Source organism: Wolffia australiana, chromosome 19 (genome assembly GCF_029677425.1).
Source record: "Wolffia australiana isolate 7733 chromosome 19, ASM2967742v1".
NCBI classification, from domain to species: Eukaryota; Viridiplantae; Streptophyta; class Magnoliopsida; order Alismatales; family Araceae; genus Wolffia; species Wolffia australiana.
The window spans coordinates 376,441-401,107 of NC_135853.1; the positions used below are offsets into that span (position 1 = coordinate 376,441).

Genomic DNA, 24,667 nt, shown 5'->3' on the forward strand with positions numbered 1-24,667 from the left:
ACTACTTTGTTCATTGAGGATCAACCCCTACTCTCCCTAGGCTAGTAAAATTTATAAATATTTTTTTTTTAATTCAGAATACCTAAATGAATATAATTAGTGATTATTGCATCACTAATACACCCCCAAACTCTGTGTTATCACATTCGTGCTAGAAATGCAAAAATTTTGGTCTTAACATCCTCACGAAAGCTTCGTATCCTTTCCTTGGGTTTTTAGAGTAAGGTATCCCATTTACCCACAATGGAGGAGCTATCCCACCAACCAGGTAGCATCCACCGTTCATTACGCACTCCTTGCACAATTGTTTATTAAGTAAAAACTTGATCGAAGAACCATTGTTTATTAAAGAAGCAGTAGAGTAGATTACAAAAGGTCCTTTTTTGAAAGGCTCATTGGAATTGATCGGCTAGGTGATTGACATTATACGATACACTTGAAGTAATAAAAAAATAGGTATTATTTTGTAATAGTTGGAGTATCAAACTCAGATTTGGAAAGAATCTCATTTTTGGATTGTACAAAAGGGAAATTGGCCCAAAAATTGGATAGGGGTCAGGATGCAGCCATGCATCTAAGCATACTCTACTGCCCCCTAAACTGCACAAAATGGTCGTCTATTACACATCTCATCATCACTACTAGATTTGGGCATACCTTATTGGGTTCTTTCCCTTGGGTTCATCCATGGAAAACATGGTTTCCATGATGCAAAAGCGTGGAATCAATTCAAAATCCATCCTTAAAATCAATACATCAAATTTACCTTTTGGGGAACATTTTTCACCCTTGGCCTGCTCTCGTAGAGATTGTTCTGAAGCCGTTCATGTGCCTTGCCTCTTTAAGTATCCACAGGATCACTTGGCGCTTGGATCTCCACTTCTTCAACTCTCCTTGAAAATCTTGAAGATCTTCTCACCATAAAAACACTCCCCTTGGTTAAGTGAGAAGAGAGTGGAGTGGAGAAAGGAGGGCACCCAAATCTGACTGGCCTGGTTGCTTGAAATGAGTTTTTCTAAAAAATCCCACAAAGTAAAATATATCCACCAATGCCCTTATGATCTTATGAGTGTGACCCTCTAGGACTATGTATCATTCTAGTTAAAAACTTTAGTGTCCCAATAACAATTATTGGACTACCTAATTAATTAACTATATGAACATAAAGATTAATTTACTAAGGATCGATATAACCCAATCGATAGTTTAACTTTCTAGCTTGTGGGGTGCCAAACTAAACCTCGTGGTCTAGAAGATAACAAGTAGTGTTTGAACTCTCTCATGTAACCTTTTCGGCCATCGATTATCGTATAGGTATAATCCACCATCCTCGCAAGACTCTCAAACAACTTAGGGTATGGTCTATCGTCAAACCGTAATCCATCATTCGATTAGTACTTATGCGTAATGGGGATCATTGGAGAACTCCTCCAATATCCTCACTATCCTGGCTGGGGATTTTCTGCATCATCTTCCTTGAGTCTATCTCCTCTTATACCGAGGGCGAATAATCCTGTCTTGACCACTCAATCATCTCCGTGACCTTTCTACATTCAAGTTATGACTTGTTTGAATCTAATGATTAGAAGTGCATAAGTCGTAGTCAAAATATAGTTGTCCATTCACGACATGTCTATGGTGTTTCAGGTCAGTAGATCGCTTATAGAACCGTGACATGGATCAACCTGATTGATGTTTAGGTATAATACCATTCAAGCATTCATTGGGATTAATTCAGAGAACTATTTCTCCAAAGAGCACCCACTATATGTCATTAGTGTCGCCACACTAATAGCCACATGATCAAATATACTTATCGTGTAAGTAGGATCAAGTAGTGATATTCTATCCATATAATTTGATGTCCATCACAACTACCCATCGAATAGAAATATTTAGAATACATGTTTAAAGACTAGTGATCACTATATTATGATCTCATCATAATTCACTATGTCATTGCACAATTTCATGGACTTCATTATAAACATCACACTGGATTAATAATGAATGCAAATATTTTATTCAATGAACTTAAATAAACATGGTGGTGCGATTTGGCTTGATGACCACATAATATCCATCAGGTTTTGCAAGAAATCAATATCACTTTCCCCAATCCATCCCAATGTACTAAATGACTGAATAATGGATAATATAATGCATTTAATAGATCATTAAATGCATTTAATACAATGCATTTAATGCTTATCAATGCATTTAATTTCCCTAGCAAAAATTTGATTACACCAAGTCCCCTAGATATTCAGATATCGTCTCTCTGATTCTAATTTTCAATTATACTCATTCATATCAAATCAGGGTATAATAAACTCAAATGATCAGTTATAAAATAAGGAAATGATCTTGATCAATATACGTCATCCATACATATCCAGATCTGAACGTAATGAAGGTCCAACAAAGTAATAGTATATGCTAACTATCCCAAGTTTATCGGTTTATCTAAATTAAAGTAGTTTGCTCAATTTGATAAACCAAGTTTTTATTTTCACTCTCTCTTAAGTAGATGGCAAACAGTTTCCTATGTTTATTTATGTATCTATATTATTTTTTTATATTTTAAATTTAAAAATGTAATGTCGGTATCTAAATATTAATTATATATCCACAGATCCATAGAGAGCTTGAATTCCTTGGAAATAACTTGTGGTTTAACATATAAGAATAAAGCTTTTCATGTATATATAAATTATTCCATGAAATTAATTAATCATAAAAGATATTAATTTAACATTGGCACATGAGATCTCTAATAGGATCCATTGATAAGATTATAGAGTTCACGAATCTGGAGTGTGATAAGATTCAAATTGAGCTTATTCAGTCTAATAGGCTTTATGCTAGGATTCAACTAGAAAATGTTGGGGTTTTCAAAGAACTAGCTTCTTTGGACATGCCTCAATGGAGATTTTAGGGTAATGGTGTAACTGAAAAGGTCATTGGATTTTGCATAGGAGGAAATATTTCGAAGAATATATTAAATAACTAATTAGAGGACCATAAAATATACGCCAAACATATAAAATATTTTAACTTCCAGAATAGGTTTGGAATATATCTCCACCTAATTATAGATATTTGTATCTTACTGTAATTTTGAGCATACTTATGAAAAATCAAAACATTCTATTAAAGTAGGCCAAGGAGACCCATATTAGAAAAATGGTTTTATCCATTATTCCCCAATCAATATCACTTTCCCCAATCCTTTGGAGCAGGAACAGGACGACCCCTCCAAGAGGCTTCCATTCAAAGTCGTGTGCTTTCTAATGGACTAGTTCAAATCGGACTTAGTAGAGGAAAAGAACAGGAGGTTCAATCGCTTCCCAGACATTCATCCCATGAAAATATTGCTTTTCTTTGCCACCCTGTTAAGCGTGGGGACGATGATTCTCATTTATTGCATGCTCACGATTGGCCGCCGCGGTGGTTCGTAAATGAAGTAAAGCACCGCGTAGCTGCCGTCTTTCTCCACCACGACATAGACTAGGAAATTGTGTATTCCAGGTCAAGTTAAACGCGGGTGGTGTGAAAATTCTCCCTTACACCAAAAATTAAAGGCCCCAACGTCTGAGGTTAGACTCGACGGAACCCATTTTGACATAGAAGCGGCCATTATTACAAGTTTTAATTATGATGATCATTTTGATGAAATAAATCATAGAAAATATGGTTTCCTATGAAGAGGAAGCAATTTTTGATTCCAAATTGATTTATTCCGCACATCATATGTGAACTCTAGCCTTCTATTATAAGTAGGGATAAGAGTGTCTTTAGAGAAGAATAAAGGGTGAACATTAGAGAAGATGTTCTCCAATTGTCTAAGTTATGCAATAGTACAACTTGGAATGACCAAATAGGATTTGATGTTTAACCATATCCTGTCATTTGATGCTGATTAATGTAAAAATATATAAAGAATTAATAAAAATATTATGAATTCATGCACGGGTGCTGATTCTTCCAAAGTATTAATTATTTTTCTTGAAAAATTGTATAGAAAACTGTGAAGTGAGCATAATTGTGTGAATCAATTTCAGCTTGTTAGTGGGTTAAGGTTTTGTCATTTCAAATTTTGGTTCATTTAATTCATCTCATATGGAAAGATAATATAATCCTTAAACATTTATTAAATTCTAAAAATACCAATAGTGCCTTTATAGGTCAATTTGTTTGAATAAAAGTTTATGCCTATAATTTCTAAGCATTTCAATTTCTAAAGACTAAACTTTATCAAAGATTAGTAAGCTTGAGGTTTATACTAAAGACTATATAAATGTGACCATGTGATATGAAAAATAAATCAAACGATGTGTGCACCAATGGAGCTTGAACTTTTATCATCACAAATTACCAGGGACCCCCACTCCCACTTTTGCTCCAAGGTAGATTCATCTGCCAACGCAGAATGCCGAGTGTTGGATAATGAAAATTTTAACAATGAAAATACACAAATGAAATGAAAAATTAATACAATAATCTAATCAGTATCCCAGATTCATCTAAAACTAAAAGTAAATATGGATCAAATAAACACTTGAAATTTAATCGGAATTAAAATGTGTATATAAAGCATGAATTTTTACCAAAGAGGAAAAAACTAAGTTGTGAATAAATGTATACAATTTTACTACGTAATATATAGTTATGGTCCTCTAATGTTTAAATAACATGATTTTTTAGATATTAATTGAGATTTTTTTGTTTTTTAGTGTACTAAAATGAATTGTAATCCTGTATTGGGGTGTTATGAAGCTTGAATTTGTTGATATGATTGCTAAGTATAATAAAATGGAATGTAGATTAACAATTTGTAATGATCCATATCATATCATGTTTCTTTATCACCAATTCTAGATTTCTAAATCAAAGCCCTCACTCATTAAAAAAAGAGGCTCATTGGTATATGGAATGATTGCTTAGTTAACTGGATATTTTAATATTTATAAGTAAAAAAGGTTTTTTGATTTTTGTTCATGTCAGTGATTAATGCACATATTAATCATATGATTTTCAAGATATACGATTTAAGAAAACTAATTTTTTGGTGTCTTTTATCATGATAATCATACAATACATTATTCACAAATGCATGTTACTTATTACTTATGGTGTTGAACTTTTTTTAGTTAATTTAAATATTTTTAAACCAAATAATCTAGGAATTTATGTATAACTCATTGAATGATCTATATATAATTCTGAATAAAAGTTGACACACCAGCAACGCACTCATTAAATAATCTGATAGGGCTCTTTTTCAAAACATGTATGATCTAATGGAATAATAAGAAACTAATTATTAGATTAACCTCATAAAATATCAAATTTTTATATGCATTAAAATAAATTCATGTGTGTGATCAAATGTGAAATACTAAAAATATTTATAGAATCACACTTTACTTTTATGAATTTTGAAATATTTTTTTGGAACTTGTGATATCATATTTGTAAATAAAATAAATTTTATTTAAAATATATCTTAAAGTGTTTTCTGACATAAAATTCATAAAGATATTATTTTTCTTAGTTATAATAAATATCCATAACTAATTAATTTTTTTTTTGGTTCGAAATGGATTTCTTTTGCTATGAAACACCCTCCACCATATATTTCGGTTTGATTAATATGAATGGAAAATCATTGAGTTTTGCCAGTGATTACCTATAACTAGTTATGTCAATCATTGATGAAAAACTTCACTATGTCATCATAAATCACAGTGGCGTAACTGGCCAATCATGACCTAAGTTTCACCTTTTTAATGCACGTGGACACATGTCAATAGGTAAATATGTCAACTTCACTTGTAACAAATTTGATGGACTTCGTCCACCATTTGTACGCACTACAAAATTTGGCAACTAGAATCACCATAAATCCAGCAAGAGGTACACATGGTTGCATGAAAAGAATTGGCAAATAAATTCACACCAAATGCAGTCAAGATGTCCAAAATAGGTGGACAGGTGGCAGAGTGGGAATAATGATTAGTATGAAAAATTATACTTTTTTCAAGTATCTAAGGACAGGATTTGATATGCAATGAATAAAAATGAATAGGAAAACAATGAGAGTAAAATGTTTGGTAATTTCAAGGATTTTGTGGTGATGATACAAGTGGGTTGGTGAGGAGAGAGAAAAATAAATCGTTCAAAATGATTATGTTGTAAATTGCCAATCATGAGGTAGCTTTAACCTTTTTTTAATGCACAGGGACACAGAAGACAGGGAAAAAAATCATCCAACACAAGTAAGAAATGAAAAATGTAGCAACTAAAATTACCATAAATGCAACAAGAGAGAGGGACACATGCCTAATGTAAAATGACGAAATGCGAGTGATGATGATGCACTGTTGAAATCACTTAGAAGTATAAATTTGGCATCAACATACACCAACGTCCACTAGGCTACGGCAAGCAAGACCTGGGAATGCCACTAGGCTCCCGATCATCCGGACGTTGGGTTGAAGGCCGACGATGCGAGCTTGGCTACTCCCACTTTTGCGCACGCCTTCTACGGTTTCAACCATGGACGTGCCGAATGAAGTCCTAATCCTCAGAACATGAATCCTATCTATCACTAATCTAACTCCGGTAGTAGAGAAAATGTTTTGAGGCACTTAAGGAAATAATATAACGTCGAGAGGGGAATAGATAAGTAGCGCTAAGCGCGAGCGTTGTTTGATTTGGCAGCAATGGTAGGCGAGCAACTCGTAGACGCGAAGATGACGCAAGTAGATGTGGCGGCACAAAGTAGGCAAGTGGCACAATTCGGCATGGCGACGCAAATAAGTGCGACAACGTAAGTAGGTGCGGCGACGCAAGGAGGTGCGATGGCGCGAGGAGGTGCAACAACACAAGTACACATGGCGGTGCAAGTAGGCGCAGCAGCGCAAGTAGATGGCTAGGCACGGCGACAGGCGCAATGGTGAGGCGCGGCAATGGTTGTAGCCACGAGCATGGTGGCGAAGTGCGGCTTCAAGTTCAGTGACTGGCACTGAGACGGCTGGGCGTGGCGGCAATGGCAGGGCCTGGCAGTGGGTTGCAACAGCCTTCGGTCGGCCGTGGGGCATGATGGCTTGAGATCGGGCGCGGGAGCGGTGGCCTGAAATCGGCCGCAAGGTCGATGGCCTCGAGTCGGCAGCCATTCGGTGGACGTGGGCCAGTGCAGCGGCCGCGGGTGGCCTGGGTGGCAGCGGGCTGCCCGGGCAGTAGGGGGTAGCCTAGATGACCGTATTCAGCCTTGGGTAGCCCAGGTCACCTAGGCGGTTGCCGGCGGTTCGGGGTGGCCGCTCGCGGCCCTAGGCAGTCACAGGTGGCCTGGGCAGCCGTCGCCGACTTCGGGCGGCCTCTAGCAGCCCTGGGTGGCCACTCGCAGCCCTGGGCGACCGCTAGGGGCCACTAGCGGCCTTGGGCAGTCGCTCGCAGCCCTCGGCGGCCGTTGGTGGCCTTGGGCGGTGGCTGGCGGCCTTGGCCGGTTGCTGGCTGCCCAAGGCGGTTGCTGGTGGCCCTCAGAGGCTGCTGGCGGCCCTTTGCGGCCACTGGCAGCCCTCAACGGCCGCTGGCGTCCCTTAGTGGTTGCTGGCAGCCCTCAGCGGCCACTAGCGGCTCTTGGCTGCCGCTGGATTGCCTCAGAAATCGCTTTCGGAGCTCTAGTGAAAACAGTAGCAGTGGCGATTTCTGGCGATGGTGGCGGCGATTTCCAGAAAACTCTAGGGTTTCTATTTTTTGCAGTGGCATTTTCATAAATATGGCAAAAACTAAAAAACACAAAACAAATCAGAAAAATCACTAAAAATAACATTCTTTCAATCGTCTTATCTTCTCTCTTCCTATGGGTGAGCCCCACCTTTTATAGGTGCCAATATGGGCCTCCCCCTTAAAAATAAAGGGGAGAAGGCCCAATTAAGAATAATTGGGGCCCCCTAATAGGAGAGAGAAAACACGAACATGCCCACACATGCGCTAACACACGACCAAACGTGTAGGTCCGTACAACGGTCTAGACACGTGCGAATAAACAAAAACAAAAAGATAGGTGGCTGACATATATGGCCTACTAAACAAGGAAATGCAAAGAAAGATAACGTCAAACCTTTATGGGCCGTTGACGAGGCCGGGTACTCCGAAGGCTGGGTCTCGCGCGTGAGCCTTTGCGCGACGAACTGGATTGATAGGGTCTTCGAAGTTGGATGGTCCCCCATCAATGTCGGTATGAAAAAATTTGGAAAAAGAGTCACATTAAATGAACTTTAGATGTTCAAAAATATGTGGCTACATAGAATTACAGGAATAATCAACAATAACAAAAGATGATACTTTTTTCTGAGAATCTAAGGACATGTTTTCACACATGATAAATTGTAATGATGAGAATAAAAAATCAGATTGAAATTTTAGTATATGATTAGGCCCATAGGTTGATGATGATAAAAAAAATAAATGGCTTGAAATAATCCAACTTTAGAACATGATATCTGAAGATTCAGAAATATTTTTGTGCTCAGTTTTTTAGGGTATCTTCTTCTCTCTCATCTGTCCATCCATACCCATGGATGTATAAATAGGCCCATGTATCTACAAAAAAATTTACGGAAGTTTGCTGTTGGTTTAGTTGACTGAGTGGAAGAAAGTGAGTTCGATATTTATGAAGTCTCTTGATGAAATTCGTTGGTTGAAGTTGGAAGGCAAAATATAAGTTGAGGGACTCTCTTGCAGCTTCAAAACACCTTGATCTTGGATGAAGGCAAGACATAATGATTATGGTTAGTTCCTCCTACTTTCATTGTTGTCTTCTCTGAACACCCATTTCTCTATCAAAATGCATCCATCCATCCATAAAAAGATAATAGTTGTTATCCATGACTCCTCTATCTATCCATATCCATTAGTCCATTTCTCATCGCATACATAATCATATCCATTGTTCGGCTTGATTTCTTATAGAAAAGTTATGTAAATTATTATATAAATATCTCCATTTATCATCATTATTATCTTTTCATATTTCTGTAATTTATCCCTCATCTACCTACTACATTCCCTAAATTTCATATATCTTTTTATTTATCATGTGATAATCGCCCTTTTAGAAATCATTAATTTCCCTATAAGCGTTCCCCTATGGAGAAGACCCTTCTCGTCACTAGCTAACCATAGTTTTTGGAATCAAGGTTTTTCATAAATTCTATTAATTTTTTCAGAAATCAATGATAATAAAAAACCCAATTTTGAATTCATCATGGACCTCTCATTTAAATCAATCAAGGTCGGTAATTTATATCCTCAAAGGAGATGTTTTCTAAAAGAGTATATGCATTATAAAATAAATTCACAAGAATTTGTGTTTAAAAACTATATCTAAATACAAAAATTTAATTCATATCAGGGGGAGAAAAACGGAATCCCTTTTAAGCACTTTATTGGCCATGTGATGGCCTTGTCAATTGAGTTCTATAAATATCATGCGAAAGTTTATGCAAAATGTATCTTATTGTATATTTTTTATTTGTTTACAGAAAGGCAAAAATACTGCGATTGTAACTGATATAGTGATCCCATATTGAATTTCATTCTTAACCACCTGCCATGCGCAAAAGCACATCATTCTAAATTTCCATAGATACATTTTTCAAAAAACCATAGAGGAGAGCCATTGCTTATCACGGTTTTTTATTTATTTTATGATGATGTTGTGACATCAGGGTAATGTATTACTCAATAACCTTTATTATCATATTTGGAAAAAAATATAACCAAAGTAACTTAATCACATTTTATCTTGATTGAAAATTCTTAAATATCATATATCCGTGGAATAATATTTGTGAAAATATGCTACAATTAAAAATGTTTATCTATAAAATAATTTTAACATATAACAGTCACTACCAATATAAGAAGACTTATTTTAAATTAAATTCACTTATAACAAATTTTTCACACAAGAATCTTCAAAGAAACCACATTGGGAATACTAAACTCAATTAGTTTTTTATGGTAGGATGTTCATTTCCCCCTTAGTTGAAGGGACATAATTGTTAAGTTCAATGTCTTTCTATGATTGTTTGTAGCATGAAATAACCTTGCTCAATTTACCATAGTTGATTGTAGCATGCAATCCTCCATCGCGGCAGCAGTGTGCTCAACTTGTCATCCTGTTCAGCGGAGGAGATACACCCTATGGCATCTTGAGCTTCGTCATTAGTTGCTGAACCCATTATCGGGCTATTATCCTTCCCCAGCCCTTCAAGTCCACCTACCAATGGCGCCACCAAAGCTATCCATCTAGGGAAATTCCTTGACACCATTCTACCTCGGGGAAGACGATAGTCCTTCGCTATTGAGACGAGCGATACTACTTCACGTACTCCCTTGACAATGACTGATATCTGTTGGAAGGCTTGATGAAGTGCGATGATGATTCCGTGAATCGCGCGAGGTGGTCTAGTTCTTGGAGAGATCGCTCGAGTTTTGCGAGACAAGAAAGAGGAAGAAAGAGGGAAGATGAGAAGGAAGAAGACGCAAGAAGACAAGAGGCTATCCATTACGATCCCTTTATTCCACTTATCAAATGAATACATGTTGGTTCTTATTTATAGTAACTTATTTTATAACAATATATACGTTAAATTTGTTCAAACAATCCTAGCCGTTATAACAAGAGATAACTGCTATATCGGATTGTATCCAAACCGTCTATCTGTTTTCCTATTTATGTTGAATCCTGACCGTCTATCAGTTTTCCTATCTATGTTGAATCCTGACCATCTACCTTTTCCTATATTTAATCCTGACCACTAGATCTCTTTAACGAGTATAGGGTATGTGTCATTTTATCATTAGTCTAATCTTATTATAAGTCCTATTGGCTCATGCTTCGCTGCCAGTAAAACTCCCCAATAGTTCTGACAGATATAAGACCGAAGAAAAGAAGCGTAGGTAAGATAGAGGGTTTTAGACTGGTAAAAGCAGACCGAGGAGATCTTACTACCACCGCGTTCAAAGGAGCATGGGCCCTCTTTCTTCTTCGGAGGTTCAAGATCGTCGGCCAGGAAGGCACCAACGTCTCCTTCCTCCGCGCCACCGCCCACGGCGCGCTCGTCATCCTTCCCAACGCCTATCCCTTCTCCAATCCCGACGGGCTGCTCTACGGCGGCGCGCCGCAGCTGCCTCCGCGGGAGGAGGAGAGGCTGTTCTTTATCTTCGTTTTGAACCAAGTCTCATGCGAGAAGATCGCCGTCGGGCGAGAAGCTCGAGGCGAGCACGAACAACGCGTCGTAAACGGAACTAGAAAAATCATTCTCTTCTGCGTATAATCCGCATTTATAGGGTGAGAACGGATTTATAGGGACTGTTGCGCCCTTCAAGCAGTCGATACCACGTGGACTCCTCCCTCTTCCTCGTCCGCATAAATACCCCATCTTTTCTGCGTTTCGATCATGGTGAGCGTTCCTGAGGGGCGAGGGAGAGAGCGAGAGAGAGAGAGAGTGGGAGGAAGGAAAGGAGGCTTAATCACCATGGAGGACGACGGAGTATGCCTGAGGAGGCTCTTCGCCGACGGCGACGCCTCTTCGGACGTATCGGATCTAGACACCAGTTGGCGGGTGGAGTATCTGTTTCCGGATCTAGCCACCAGTTGGCGGGAGGAGGAACAGTTTTCGGATCTAGACACCAGTTGGCATCGCGAAAATGTATCGCGCAACGAAAGTCCCAAGTGGTGGGAGGATGATGAATTGTGGAAAAAGTGGTGGGAGGAGGATCTACCTTCGGATGTGGATACAGAGTCGGAGGAGGAGGAAGAGCATTTCTCTTCGGACGTGGGTAACGAGTCGAAAGAGGTGGAGCGTCTCTGTTCCCACGTAAGTACCAAGTCCGAGGACGAGGAGGAGCATCTCTCTTCGGACGTGGATATCGAGCCAGAGGAGGAGGAGCGCTCGTCTTCCGACGAGGAGGACCGTCTTTCTTCGGACGTGGGTAACGAGTCGAAAGAGGTGGAGCGTCTCGGTTCGCACGTAAGTACCAAGTCCGAGGACGAGGAGGAGCATCTCTCTTCGGACGTGGATATCGAGCCAGAGGAGGAGGAGCGCTCGTCTTCCGACGAGGAGGACCGTCTTTCTTCGGACGTGGGTAACGAGTCGAAAGACGTGGAGCGTCTCTGTTCGCACGTAAGTACCAAGTCCGAGGACAAGGAGGAGCATATCTCTTCGGACGTGGATATCGAGCCAGAGGAGGAGGAGCACTCGTCTTCCGACGAGGAGGACCGTCTTTCTTCCGACGTGCAAGCCACTTCGTCGTCGGAGAGGGATCATCCCCCGGACGCTGCGGCGGCCAAGAGAAGGCCGTTCCTCCGCGGGGGAAAGCCAGCGCCGCCGCGGATGCCGATTGTAAAAACGACGCTGCCGGAGGAGGGAAAGAACGTGACCGGGACGATGTACAGTTACACCACGGGGAATATTTTGATCATCTGCGCCTGCCACGGCCGCCTCTTCTCGCCCGCCGGGTTCATCAAGCACGCCGGCGGCAGCGACCGCGACGCCGCCGACCCTCTCCGCCACATCGTTTGTGACTGAGCCCCACCCATCTCTATCCGCCCTTCATTTGATTATTGCTTTCTCCAAAACGTTAATCTCTCTCTCTCTCGATGAAATCTGGTGGTGCAGCTCAAGTCTAATTCTGCGGCGGTGGAAACTTCCAGAAAATACTGAGCGGAGGTATACCTCGCAAGATGAGGTAGGGCAATCCTCCAGAAGAGTTATTATGATTGCCTAATGAGTTCTTGAAACAAATGACCTTATATAGGCCTTGGAGAAAATAACTAGAAAATAAGAGCCATTGTGGCGTGTTGACTTTCGTTGACTCCTGTTGACCGAGGTGACTTTGGATCCGTAACGTCTGTGTTGACCCGACTGCGGCTGATGCATTGGCGTCCTCGCCATCACTCTCTTTCCCTTCGTATCTATAACTATCTTCATTTCGATCTCGGTTAATCTTTCTTTCTATCCAGAAGTCTATCTTGATCTCTATATATACCTCTCTATCTCCGTCCCTGCCTATATCTATCTATATCTCAATCGCTATTACAGTTACACTCTCGATTGGTGTCTCTTTCTTTATCCCTATTCAGACGTACGATCTGTCATCTTGGGTAGATCTTAGTTTATAGTAGCCGAATCTGTCCCTACCCATCTCCATCCGCCATTCATTTGCTTGTTGCTTTCTGCAAAACGTTAACATCTCTCTCTCTTTCCCTTCGTCTCTATTATTATCTTCGTTTCGATCTCGGTTAATCTTTCTTTCTATTCAGAAGTCTATCTTGATCTCCATTTATACTTGTCTATCTCTGTCGCAATCTATATCCATCTCTATCTCAATCTATATTACAAGTTCATTTTCTGCTTCTGTTTCTCTATCCCTATTCAGACGTACGATCTATCATCTTGGGTGGATCTTAGTTTTTTTGTATCCGAAGCTGTCCCTTGAGCAGCTATGTTACTGTCGTTGTCCAAAATGCCTTTACGAACTGAGTTTAGAACCAACAAAAGGGGTATTTTTGTATTAGAAAGTATAAAAATATAATTCTCTATTTATTTCTGGAAAGATAATATTTCTTTTCTTCATCCTTTGCATTGAAAGAGCAGATAAAAAATGATATGATTCAACCTCAGACCCTTTTGAATGTAGCTGATAATAGCGGAGCTCGAGAATTGATGTGTATTCGAATCTTAGGAGCTAGTGAAACACTCAAAACTGGAAACGGCACGAGAATAAGATCTGATGACAATGCGGAAGTTGTCATCTATCTAAACTGAAACCCAAAAGGACCTCGACCTTCGGGTGCAACCGCAGGGGAATTAAGAGAATTTAATCTCACAGAAAAAAAAAATCTTCTCATTGGCTCAGAGTATTATAAGAGTAGATTTAATTAGGATCGCGTAAGTAGAATATCTAAAATAGATAAAATTAACTATTACTTATGTCCGAAGCATAAACCTTAACTTTTTAACTCCAAAATAAACACGTTGACTACCACAACATTCGGAAATAAGTAGAAGTTATAGTTCTCATGGGTAGGGACACCATGCTGAAATACTAACGTCTTATCTAAAGAATGTTTAAAATAGCATCCACCAGACGACCACTGTGACCTAAACTATTGTTTAAAACATTCTGCAAGAAGGTTTTATTGAAAACATTGGAAAACATCTTGAAAATAATAATATTTCTACGAAGTTAGATTCTGACTCAAAAATTATTTTCTCCCAGAATATAATATGGAAAACCCCCAGAAATACATACCGTGCAAAATATTAAAACATCATTTTAAGCTTGATTGGACACATATTTAGTCATTTTAACGAGAATAAACAAATATATTTTGTGATATGAACCCATTATCCAGCATGCTATTATCCGTGCTTATGTGTGGGATGCCAAGGGTGCCACTTTGCTTCCCCACCAGTGAATATCTAGAGATGGACCTTGGCTGGAGATAAGTCCAGTTTCCACTGTATCTCCCTGTCGACTTGGCACTGCCATGTGGGGCGACAGCCGTGAACTACATTATGTGAAACTGGAGATCAGCCGACGTCTGTGACAAGAGCTTCCTCAGTGGCGGCTAAACCCCCTTTTTTTTCTCATTTCTATAAATTTTCCCGGCCATAACTCAGATCTTAAGGTTCCTCTATCTCAACTACCGCATCAAACCTTTTTCCTGCAACTCCATAAGTCAGCCAGTCATATGACTGACAGGAAAAATCAATCATATTTTATAAAAATATTGAGGATAATATAATAAAGTAAGAATAACTCTTTGAATCAAAATAATCAGTTCACTCTTGGGTGCTGATTCTTAACAAATACTCGGTTAATTGACTCGAAAAATCATATAGAAGAAGTCTATAAAATGATCATAACTGCACGAACCAACTTCAGCTGGTCGGTGGTGCTGGCTTGGTTCCTTCAAATTTTGGTTCATCAGAGCTGTCCCATGGGGAAAAATGACATAATCTGAAACTATAAATTAAATCATTCAAAAAACCAAGAATGTCCTTAATAGGGGATTAGTGGTGGCCTTAATTTTTTGAAATACACTAAGAGTAACTCAAAAGAAAATCTTGTGCCGATAATGTTTAGTGATCTATCTATCATACGATACTTAATTGTACTTTTAATAACTCAAAAATCATTAAACTTTTTTATTTGGTTCTAAATGGATTTCTTCTGGCATATACCGCCTTCTCTTCAACCGTATGTTTCCATCTGATTAATATGAATCACAATGATTAATTTTTGCATCTGATTAGTTTTGATTATTTTTGGGAAAGATTTATGAAATGCATCATTAGGTCATCATAAATTATGATGCCATAACTGGCCAATCACTAAATTAATCATGACATCTTCAGTCATCTATCTTAAACACAACTGGCCAAGAATTTTGGACAGACGGTTGACGGTTCGTCATCCAAAATAAGTGCTGCTGGACAACCTGACTCAAAGTTTGCCCTATCTTAAACCTAGCGTTTTCGGTTGGCTCTCCCTCTCTTTCTCTTTCTTTCTCTCACCCCTCATTATTCTCTCTCCATCTTGTATTCCCTCTACCTTCTTCTCTTTCATTCTTCCTCTCTCTCATTATTTCCGCATCGTCCTGGACGTGGACGATGGACGGGACGGGACTAATGTCGTCCCGTCCGACGTCAGTATTCAGTGTAGGGACGAAGGACGGGACAATTTTTTGTCCGATGGTACAAAGACCTTCCTCCCCTCCAGTCCTCCTGGGATGAATTTTCGTCCCGTCCATGAAAAATATGTCCCATCCCTTGTCCCGGACAAAAAAAACTATTTGATATTTTCAATATATTAATACAGATTTTTCTACTTTTTTTAGGAAAATATGGAGGAGAGGTAACCCCAATGGACATATGTACAATATTCCTGAGCTGCCTCAGTTTGCACGTGACAAAATACAAGAACTTTGATCCGAGACCTCTGGACGGACGGTTTTTTTGTCCCACAGGACTAAAATCGTCCCGTCCAGTGGTCCATACCCTTGGACGGGACATTTTTTGATCCCTGGATGAAACATTGTCCCGTCCAAGTCCCTGAACGATAATCGGACACGGCGCTACCTGGTCTGGAACATTCTGGAACGACTAATGGGCCCTTCTGGAATGTTCTGGCGAGAGGGAACTGTTGCTCTTATAAAACGCGGAGGGCACGGGAAATTTGAATAGCAGCGTGCAAAAGAGTTGCAGAGTAACTGAGGGAGAGGAAGCAGAAGAAGAATCGAAGATGTCGATCATGCCGAGCATCTTCGGGTGGAGGAGCAACGTGTTTGATCCGTTCTCGCTGGAGGTGTGGGATCCCTTCTTCGACACCTTCCGATCGCTGTCCGAGGCCAAGCCGTCCTCCGAGACGAGCTCCGCCTTCGCGAGCACGAACATCGACTGGAAGGAGACGCCGGAGGCGCACGTCTTCCGCGCGGATCTCCCCGGGGTGAAGAAGTAGGAGGTGAAGGTGGAGGTGGAGGAAGGCCGCGTGCTGCAGATCAGCGGCGAGCAGAGCAGGGAGGAGGAGAAGATGAACCATTGGCACCGCGTGGAGTGCAGCAGCGGCAAGTTCCTAAAGCGGTTCCGGCTGCCGTAGAATGCGAAGCTGGACCAGGTGAAGGCGACCATGGAGAATGGCGTGCTCACCGTCACCGTCCCCAAGGAGGAGGCCAAGAAGCCGGAAGTCAGGGCCATCCAGATCTCCGGTCGAAAGGTATTACTCCGCCGTTGGTATAGTAACTGATGGAGTCTCCCTCTTTGCCAGGGACCATCGTATGTGAAGAATAAAAAATCAGGTACAGTCTTTTGGGACATCACAGAATAAATAAAGAACGGTTTAATCTTGATATTCCTATGGCCTCCGAGGTATCAAAACTGGTGGCGTGGACGCCAATGCTTCGACACCGGATGCGTCGCTGCCATCAACCGAAGCCAACATCTCCTCCACCGACACAACGTCGCAATCAACCGAAGTCAACACCTCCGCCACAAACACGCCATAACCATCATCACGCACCTCTCCACCCGCGCACGTCCCTACGCGTGTCATGACACGTCACTAGAGGCAAATCAACAACTGTCCTTTGGCATGACACGTCGCCAGAGGCCGATCAACAACTATTCTTTGGTGTGACACGAAGCACGTCCTTCCTCTTTAATTTTCTTGTCTTTGATTTATCGTCATTTTCTTGTTCCTCCAAGGCCTATATATAGGCCATTGTTTTCAAGAAACAGTTAGGCAGTCATAATTCAAGAACCGAGTTTTTGTTTAACTCTTCTTGGAGGACTGCCCAAGCCTCCCTATCACGTCTTCAACCCTATCTCGTAGCCTCCACCGCCTCCGTCACCTCCGTCGCCGCCGCCGCCAGCGCCTCGCGTCTCGTCGTCGGTCTTCCCTTCCTCTTCTCTCTCGTCCATTTCCTCCTCTCTCTCTTCTCGCCCCAAGGCCGCCCCTTGGCTGCCCTCTCAGGCCGCCCAGAGGCCGCCCTCCCAGGCCGCCCCATGGCAACCACGGTCGCCTCCTTGGCTGCCCTACGCAGGCCGCCCAAGGGCCGCCCTCCCAGGCCGCCCAAGGGCCGCCCATCTAGGTCGCCCAAGGGCGCCCCTTGGCCGCCCTCCCAGGCCGCCCAAGGGCTGCCCTCCCAGGCCACCATAAGGCTACCAGGGCCGTCCCCTTGGCCGACCTCCACCGGCCGCCCAAGGCCGCCCAAGGCCGCCCCTTGGCCACCCTCTCTAACCGTCCTCGGACCGCTCCAGGACTGATCTTGGACCATTTGCTTTCGGCGAGGGCCACACAACGCCCAGAACGCCCAGATCCTTCTTCGTCCAGAGGGCCACGTAACGCCCAGATTTGCCAAGTTTCGCCTCGGTCAGAATTTCCCGCATCCTCTTCACGCACTAAGGTGTCGGTACGCCTAAACTCTTTGGTGTCAAAGTGTTCTCCGTTCAGTATTTTCTCGGGAAGTTTCCACCACCGTCAGAATTAGATTTGATTTAGGATTTCTCACCTCCTCCCTTCCTTTCTCGAGTGTTTCTTCGCGACCCGAATTCGGGTATTGATTTCGGTGATTAGGCATCATCCCGGTGGGGGAAGACAATACTCCCGCCCTCGAAAAAGGCTCGGAGCTGCATCACCAGATTTCCATCAATTTTTAAAGTCTGAATCCGATCGTGTGAATTTCTGTGGGCTGTTCTATCCTTCCATTATCCGATCCATCCTTTACTGTTCATCCATCCGTAGCCAGCCCATTAATCCAGTCGTTTATTCCATAGTCGTCGTCATCCCATCCAACTCCTCAGTCGCCCTTTTCCCCCGTTGTCCTACGTTAAAAAACCTCTGATAGACGATAGGCGGCAATATATGAGCTCAACCTTGTGTTTCTTTAAATCAACTATTTTTTATGTCAATGTAAATTTTAGATGCCAATAAAAAACAACGAGTATTAATGGCACAATGGAAGTTTCAGTAGCCGGTGCGTTTCCCATAAATTTATGCATTTAAATGGACGCTATGCATTTCCGATTCATTTATGGATTCAAACGGATGCCATGCATTTATCATTAAATTAGGGATTCAAATGGATGCTATACATTTTATATTTTACTGTGCAAGGACATGGAAATTCCTTCCCATAGTATCCTTCTTATATGGAAAGATGGGATATCAATGTGGCAAGTCTTGTGCATTATTTAATTTTTTTCATATACTGCAGACGTGCATTATAGAAAATGCTTGAGGGCTTCTATAACCTATAGGGAAGTCATTTTCCCCGGTTTCTCATCCTGGTATCCTATCTGTTCGTGACATCTACATTATATAGTGCCCCGGACACAAAGTAACGCTCATGCTTGGGATATGGAGAGGAGTTTACTTGAACTGAAAACTAAGAGCTAATGGTTCTCTAAAAAACTAAATTCTGTGAGACATAGTAGCTGTGATGTTTAGAAAACAAGAATGTTATGCAATTAAAATTCATTGATTTACCAATAAAATCGTTTTAATCCTTACGTGGAGGAATGCAAGGGATTCAAAATAATTATTTTTGATGTGATAGAATCACAAAGGATTATCAAAATGGGAAGGGCCATAAATAAAGGTGCAAAAATGATGAAAACCAATATAATTTAAAGGCAAATTTCTGAATATGGTATGCCAAAAGTTGAAAGTTAGCTATTACATTTGGGGTAAAACTTTATGGTCAGACTGTTGTTGCAACATGCTCCAAATAAATATTCATATTTTCGAATCGGGAACCTTCAATTCAGTCAAAACTCTGACTTTTAGAGTAGAAAACCCATGTAGGCCTATCCACTCTGGCTAATGGTGTTTCAAAAAATTGATTTTGAAAACCATTGAAATGCAAAAGACAAGAATTCTGCTCTTAAATGATGAGCACATTAATATAAGAACTCCTTTGGTGGCTAGGGGTGGTATGAGGGTCTTAATCCAAATGAGGGAGGGATTTAATTGAGAAATTCAGAGTGAAAATGGCTGGGATCCAATAAATGATGAAGGAAAATGTAAATATAAATAACAGTCGAAATGGTCCATTTTTAAGTGTTTTAGGGTACCCATATCAAGGTCTCTACATGGACCGATTTTGGCATAAAAAATAGACAATTTGACTTGTTTGGTGCTTTTTGAAGAAGTGTGACATGTAATTTTGCAATTTGCACTACATATGCAATCCTTATACCTGGGATGCACCTAGGTTTAATGCATTAATTTAATTCCTGTTGCGTTTCATGGCTGTGATTGACAGTCTACATAAGAAAAATCATAATGACCTTTAAAGAAACCCAAAGAATATTTGAATCACCTTGGGATGAATAAATATGTGCTATCCTTGTGGTTCCATGAATGATTTTTCTCAAGCTGGAAAAAGTGTCCAGCCATTTTCTGTATCTATGAACTACTTGGCACATTGAACCTCCCCATATTCTACTTAACAAGCACTACCATTGCTCGGGGATGAATTCCTCACTATTCGGGTTGCACCGAAGAGGAGGGAACCCAAGGAGATAGTAACAAGAAGCAGTGTGCTCAAGGAAATACTTTAATGACCATATTTTGTTTGGGTTTTATCTCATTTTATACTTAAATGAGAATTTTACATAAAATCATTACAACTATATCGTTTGATGTCTAGTGAACGCTAAATGTGTGACCCTCTAGATTAGTGTTACAGTATTTTTTATGACTTCATAATGAAAATAGTTATTTAATAAATAATCCAAATATTTAAGCAAATTAAACATACATATTAAATAATCAATTATCAGTTGACAGACTAGGGAGACTGAGTTGTAAACATGTGAAGTACAAAGCCATCCCATGTACTCTAAAATGTGCAATGGTTCAACAAACATTTCATTCAATATCCCTGTCACACTTATCATGCACATAAAACCCCTCATCTGAGTTAATCATAGAACAACTTAGTGTATGGTCAAATATCAAAATCAAGTCAATGGTCCCAGTATGAGTAGATGCCTTCAGGAAATCATTGGTGAACTTTTTCTCTAGTATTTTCACTACCTACTCCAAGAACTTTATCGCCTCCTCTTGTTTGAGCTATATCCTCTTATAACAAGGGTGTATGATCCCATTTCCAAAACACAATAAACTTTGTGGACATGTTGCTAAATTTGAGCTAAGAATATTTGGAATCCAATGATTAGAGATTATACCTCATGTCTCTACACCAATGGTTATGAGATTGATTACATGATAAATGCATATATATTTGCATACATTCTAGATTTTTTGGTATTATTAATTAATTTACAATTTTTTTGCGCATTATGGTTAACTTAATTGACTTCTATGAAGTCGAGAAGTTTGATTACTGATGAGTACTTTATAGTTCCAAATGTGCAAAAATTTATAGGAGTTAGAAGATACAATTCTTAGGGAATTGGAGAATTTTTGGGAGCTGAGTGATTATCAAAATGGGATGAAATGATGAAATGTTCTTGTGGGGTTTTCAAAGAGAAATCAGAGGGGCTTGGGCCATGACCTGACCTACCTATTGGGCCTTCAAACACCTTAAAAAATAAACAAGCTGGAAATTAAAAGGCAAAGCTCTCAACCAATGGAGAAAAAGAGGCAAAATGGCAAGAAAAGAGAATAGAAAATGCCCAAAGGGGTATTATAATAATTCTTAAAATGTATAAATAATCTTTTTCTCCCTCATTTCCCCTCATTCTAGACCAAGTGTCTGTCCAGGAGGACAAGGAATATTTCAGAATCCAGGTTGTTCAACCTGCTCAATGTAAGTTTGTTGAAGTTTTGATTCAATGTCGTCTCTTATTTGCATTGAAAAACGCCTGATCCTGGCAAAATATAAGGATCCAGACTTGATAGGAAGAATTAGGGTCCACCAGACTTGCATTGAGGTTTTAGGAACCTAGGTTTTCATATTCACATCATCATTCATCCATTACCCTTAAAATCCATCATTTTCTTACTCTAAACACTCATTTCATTCTCTATCTAGATCTTCATCCATATCCCCATTTTATGCCCTAAAAAATTCAAAAAAAATCTTCTACATTTACACCTTCAAATTTCATCTCAAACTTCTTGTATACCATCTCTTGATTCTCTCTCGCTATCTCTTCATTTCAGTCATTTTCTCTCTCTAAACCCATTTATTTCTCTCTCTAAGATCCATTCCTATCTCTATCTAGATCATGCTTCATTCTTCATTTCAAATTTTCAAAAAAATCTCTTTTGAATTCCATCATTTTAGGCAAAAAAATCGCATCGTGCAGGACTTCGCCAAATCGATTAAGTCATGCCTTAATTGGGCTGACCCAATAGGGTGCCATAATTGGGCTGTCCCAATAGGCAACCCTTCAAAGACCACATCGAGCCCGCCGACCCGACCCGAACAACCTCGAAGGCCTGCAGCCGCTCCGCCACCGCTACGTCGCCGCATTGCCATCGCTCCGCCACTATTCTGCTGGTGCATTGTCGCCGCTCCACTAGCGATCACCTCAAAAGGTATTTTCCTTATTTTATGCATTTTAAAGTCATAAAAAAATCAGAAAAATCAGGAAAAAATAGGAAAATTTATTTTATGCATTTAAAAAATCAAAAAATCCCTAAAATTAATATAATCAATTTTCAGTGATTTTAACAACTACAAAAATTCTCAAAAAAAATTTATCTCTCATTTCTAATATTTTTAGTCATTTTTTGTGTTAATTAAATTCCAGAAAATTCAAAATATATTTATTTTCTCTTTATACTGTTGATTAAAATTATGCAAATTAGTCTAAAATATTTTTAGTGTTTTTCTTTGTATTTCTGCTTCAATTTAGATTATAGGAAATTATATAAGATGACTAAAAATCCATTAAAATCTAAGAAATTATATTTGACACTTTTAAACTCATTTCCTTCATTCCAAGATTGAGAATAACTCTGAAATTAAATTTCTGTCTCTCTGTGGATCGACCCCTTACTTGCCCTACATTAATTTAGAGAATATTTAAGAAGAAAAGTTTCATAAATATTGTTGGTTAAGTCTGAATCAAAACAATGACATAAAACCCCTAAAATGAGGCTTATCAGGGATCAACTATACTCATCATATGGATATGAGAAGGTAGTATAATTCTATCTAGATATTTTCAAGTCCTTGAATATCCAATGAGTAGTTTTTAGAATACAAATTTATGATGGATAACATCCGGCCATCAAGCCAAATCGCACCACCATGTTTTGCATAAAATATTATGTTCATTATTGTTCAAGTGTGATGTTTATAATGAAGTCCATGAATACCTGAAATGAAAAAGTGAATTATGATGAGATCATAATACAAAGATCGCTGGTCTAAATGTTCCTATTCGATGGATAATCGAGATGGACATCAAATTATCTGGATATAATATCACTGTCTGATCTTACTTATATAATATAGTTGATACTATTGCTATTAGTGTGACGATACTACGGAGAGATAGTGGGTACTCTTTGGAGAAAGAGTTTAATGAATTGATCCGAAGAATCCCTTAATGGTATTATACCTAAAGGTCAATTAGGTTGATTCATGTCACGGTTTTATAAGTGATTGATGGACCTGAGACACCAAGAACATCTTGTGGATGGATGACTACATTTTGACTACGACTTACGAGCCTCGACCTATGGGATTCAAACAAGTTTTAGGTCAAATATAGAAGGAAATCCACATAGATGATTGTGTGGTCAAGATGGGATCATCCTCCCTTGGTATAAGAGGAGATCAACACAAGGAAGACAATGCATCCAAATCCCTGGCCAGGGTAGTGAGGATATTGGCGAAGATGTTCACTTATGATCCCAATTACACATCAGTACTAACCAAATGACAAATTAGGGATTGACGATGACCCATACCATAAGTCATATGAGATTCTTGCATGGATGAAGGATTATAAATGTACGGTAACTGATGACATACAATGTTCTATCAAAGAGTTAGAAGACTACTCAATATCTTATAGAACATGTGATGTAGCTTGGCACTCGACGAGCTAGAAACTTAACCGATCGATTGGATTAAATCGATCCTCCATTAATTAACCTATATGTTGATATAATTTAATTATTATGGTAGGCCAATAAATGTTATCAGGCCTTAAGTTTATTAATTAGAATGATATAAGGGCTTAGAGGGTCACATGTATCAAACTAAAATGGTGTTGGAAGATATATTTTATTTTTTTGGTTTCTATGAAAAATCTTTAATCAATACAAATAAGGGGGGACACCCATTTTAGGTATGCAGCAAGCCAGGTCTCCACCTCCTCCTCCCCCCCCGCTCCCCACCCCCTGCTCCCCCTCTTTCTTCTTTCCCAACCTTTTCCACTAATTCCACAAGTCTCTTGGATGGTGAGAAAAATCACTTGATGTTCAAGGATTGGTGAACAAGGAGAGGAGATCCAACAACCTTCGAATCATATGGATACTGCTGGAGGTCGAGAAAACTCTCCCTAGACGCAAGTCAAGGGGGGAAAATGATTCCCCAAAGGTACTCATTGTGTTACATGTTTTACAGATCTTTTATGAAATGAACTTATGCTTCCATAAATGAAAATACAGTTTCATTCATCACAACTATATGCCCACAACCTAACAATGGTATCAAAGCTAGGTTGTAGGTCTATAGTTACGTTTCAAAACATAAAACCCCAAAAATGGCATCCAAAAATTTGTTTTTGGACGTCATTTAAGGAGATTAATGATGCATGCGGAGGCCAGCACCAACGCCACCAGCAGCTAACCACAATGCTCGCAGCCAGGTGCAGTCGTAGCGCTCACTACTATGCGAAGGTGAATCATTCACAACCAACTATAACAACACTTGCAATCGCATGCAGCCTCATGAAATTTCATGCAAATGCCACATAGAGACTGCGCAACAGCTAGTGGTAGTCACCATGGGCTACCCTAGGTGGACACCGTGAAACTTCTAGCAACAGCCACCTATGGTTACATGTGCGGGACAGACAACGAGGCGCTGAATGGGTGCCATGTGCCTCAAGGTTGGATTAGTCCCAATGTGATTTTGGCAGCAGCTAATTGGTGC

At 39.8% G+C, this 24,667-nt stretch overlaps 1 pseudogene; it reads left to right on the plus strand.

The window, feature by feature from the left end:
* The first annotated feature begins 16,304 nt into the window (after positions 1 to 16,304).
* LOC144715617 (16.9 kDa class I heat shock protein 2-like) lies at positions 16,305 to 16,874 on the plus strand (annotated as a pseudogene).
* The last annotated feature ends 7,793 nt before the right edge of the window (positions 16,875 to 24,667 follow it).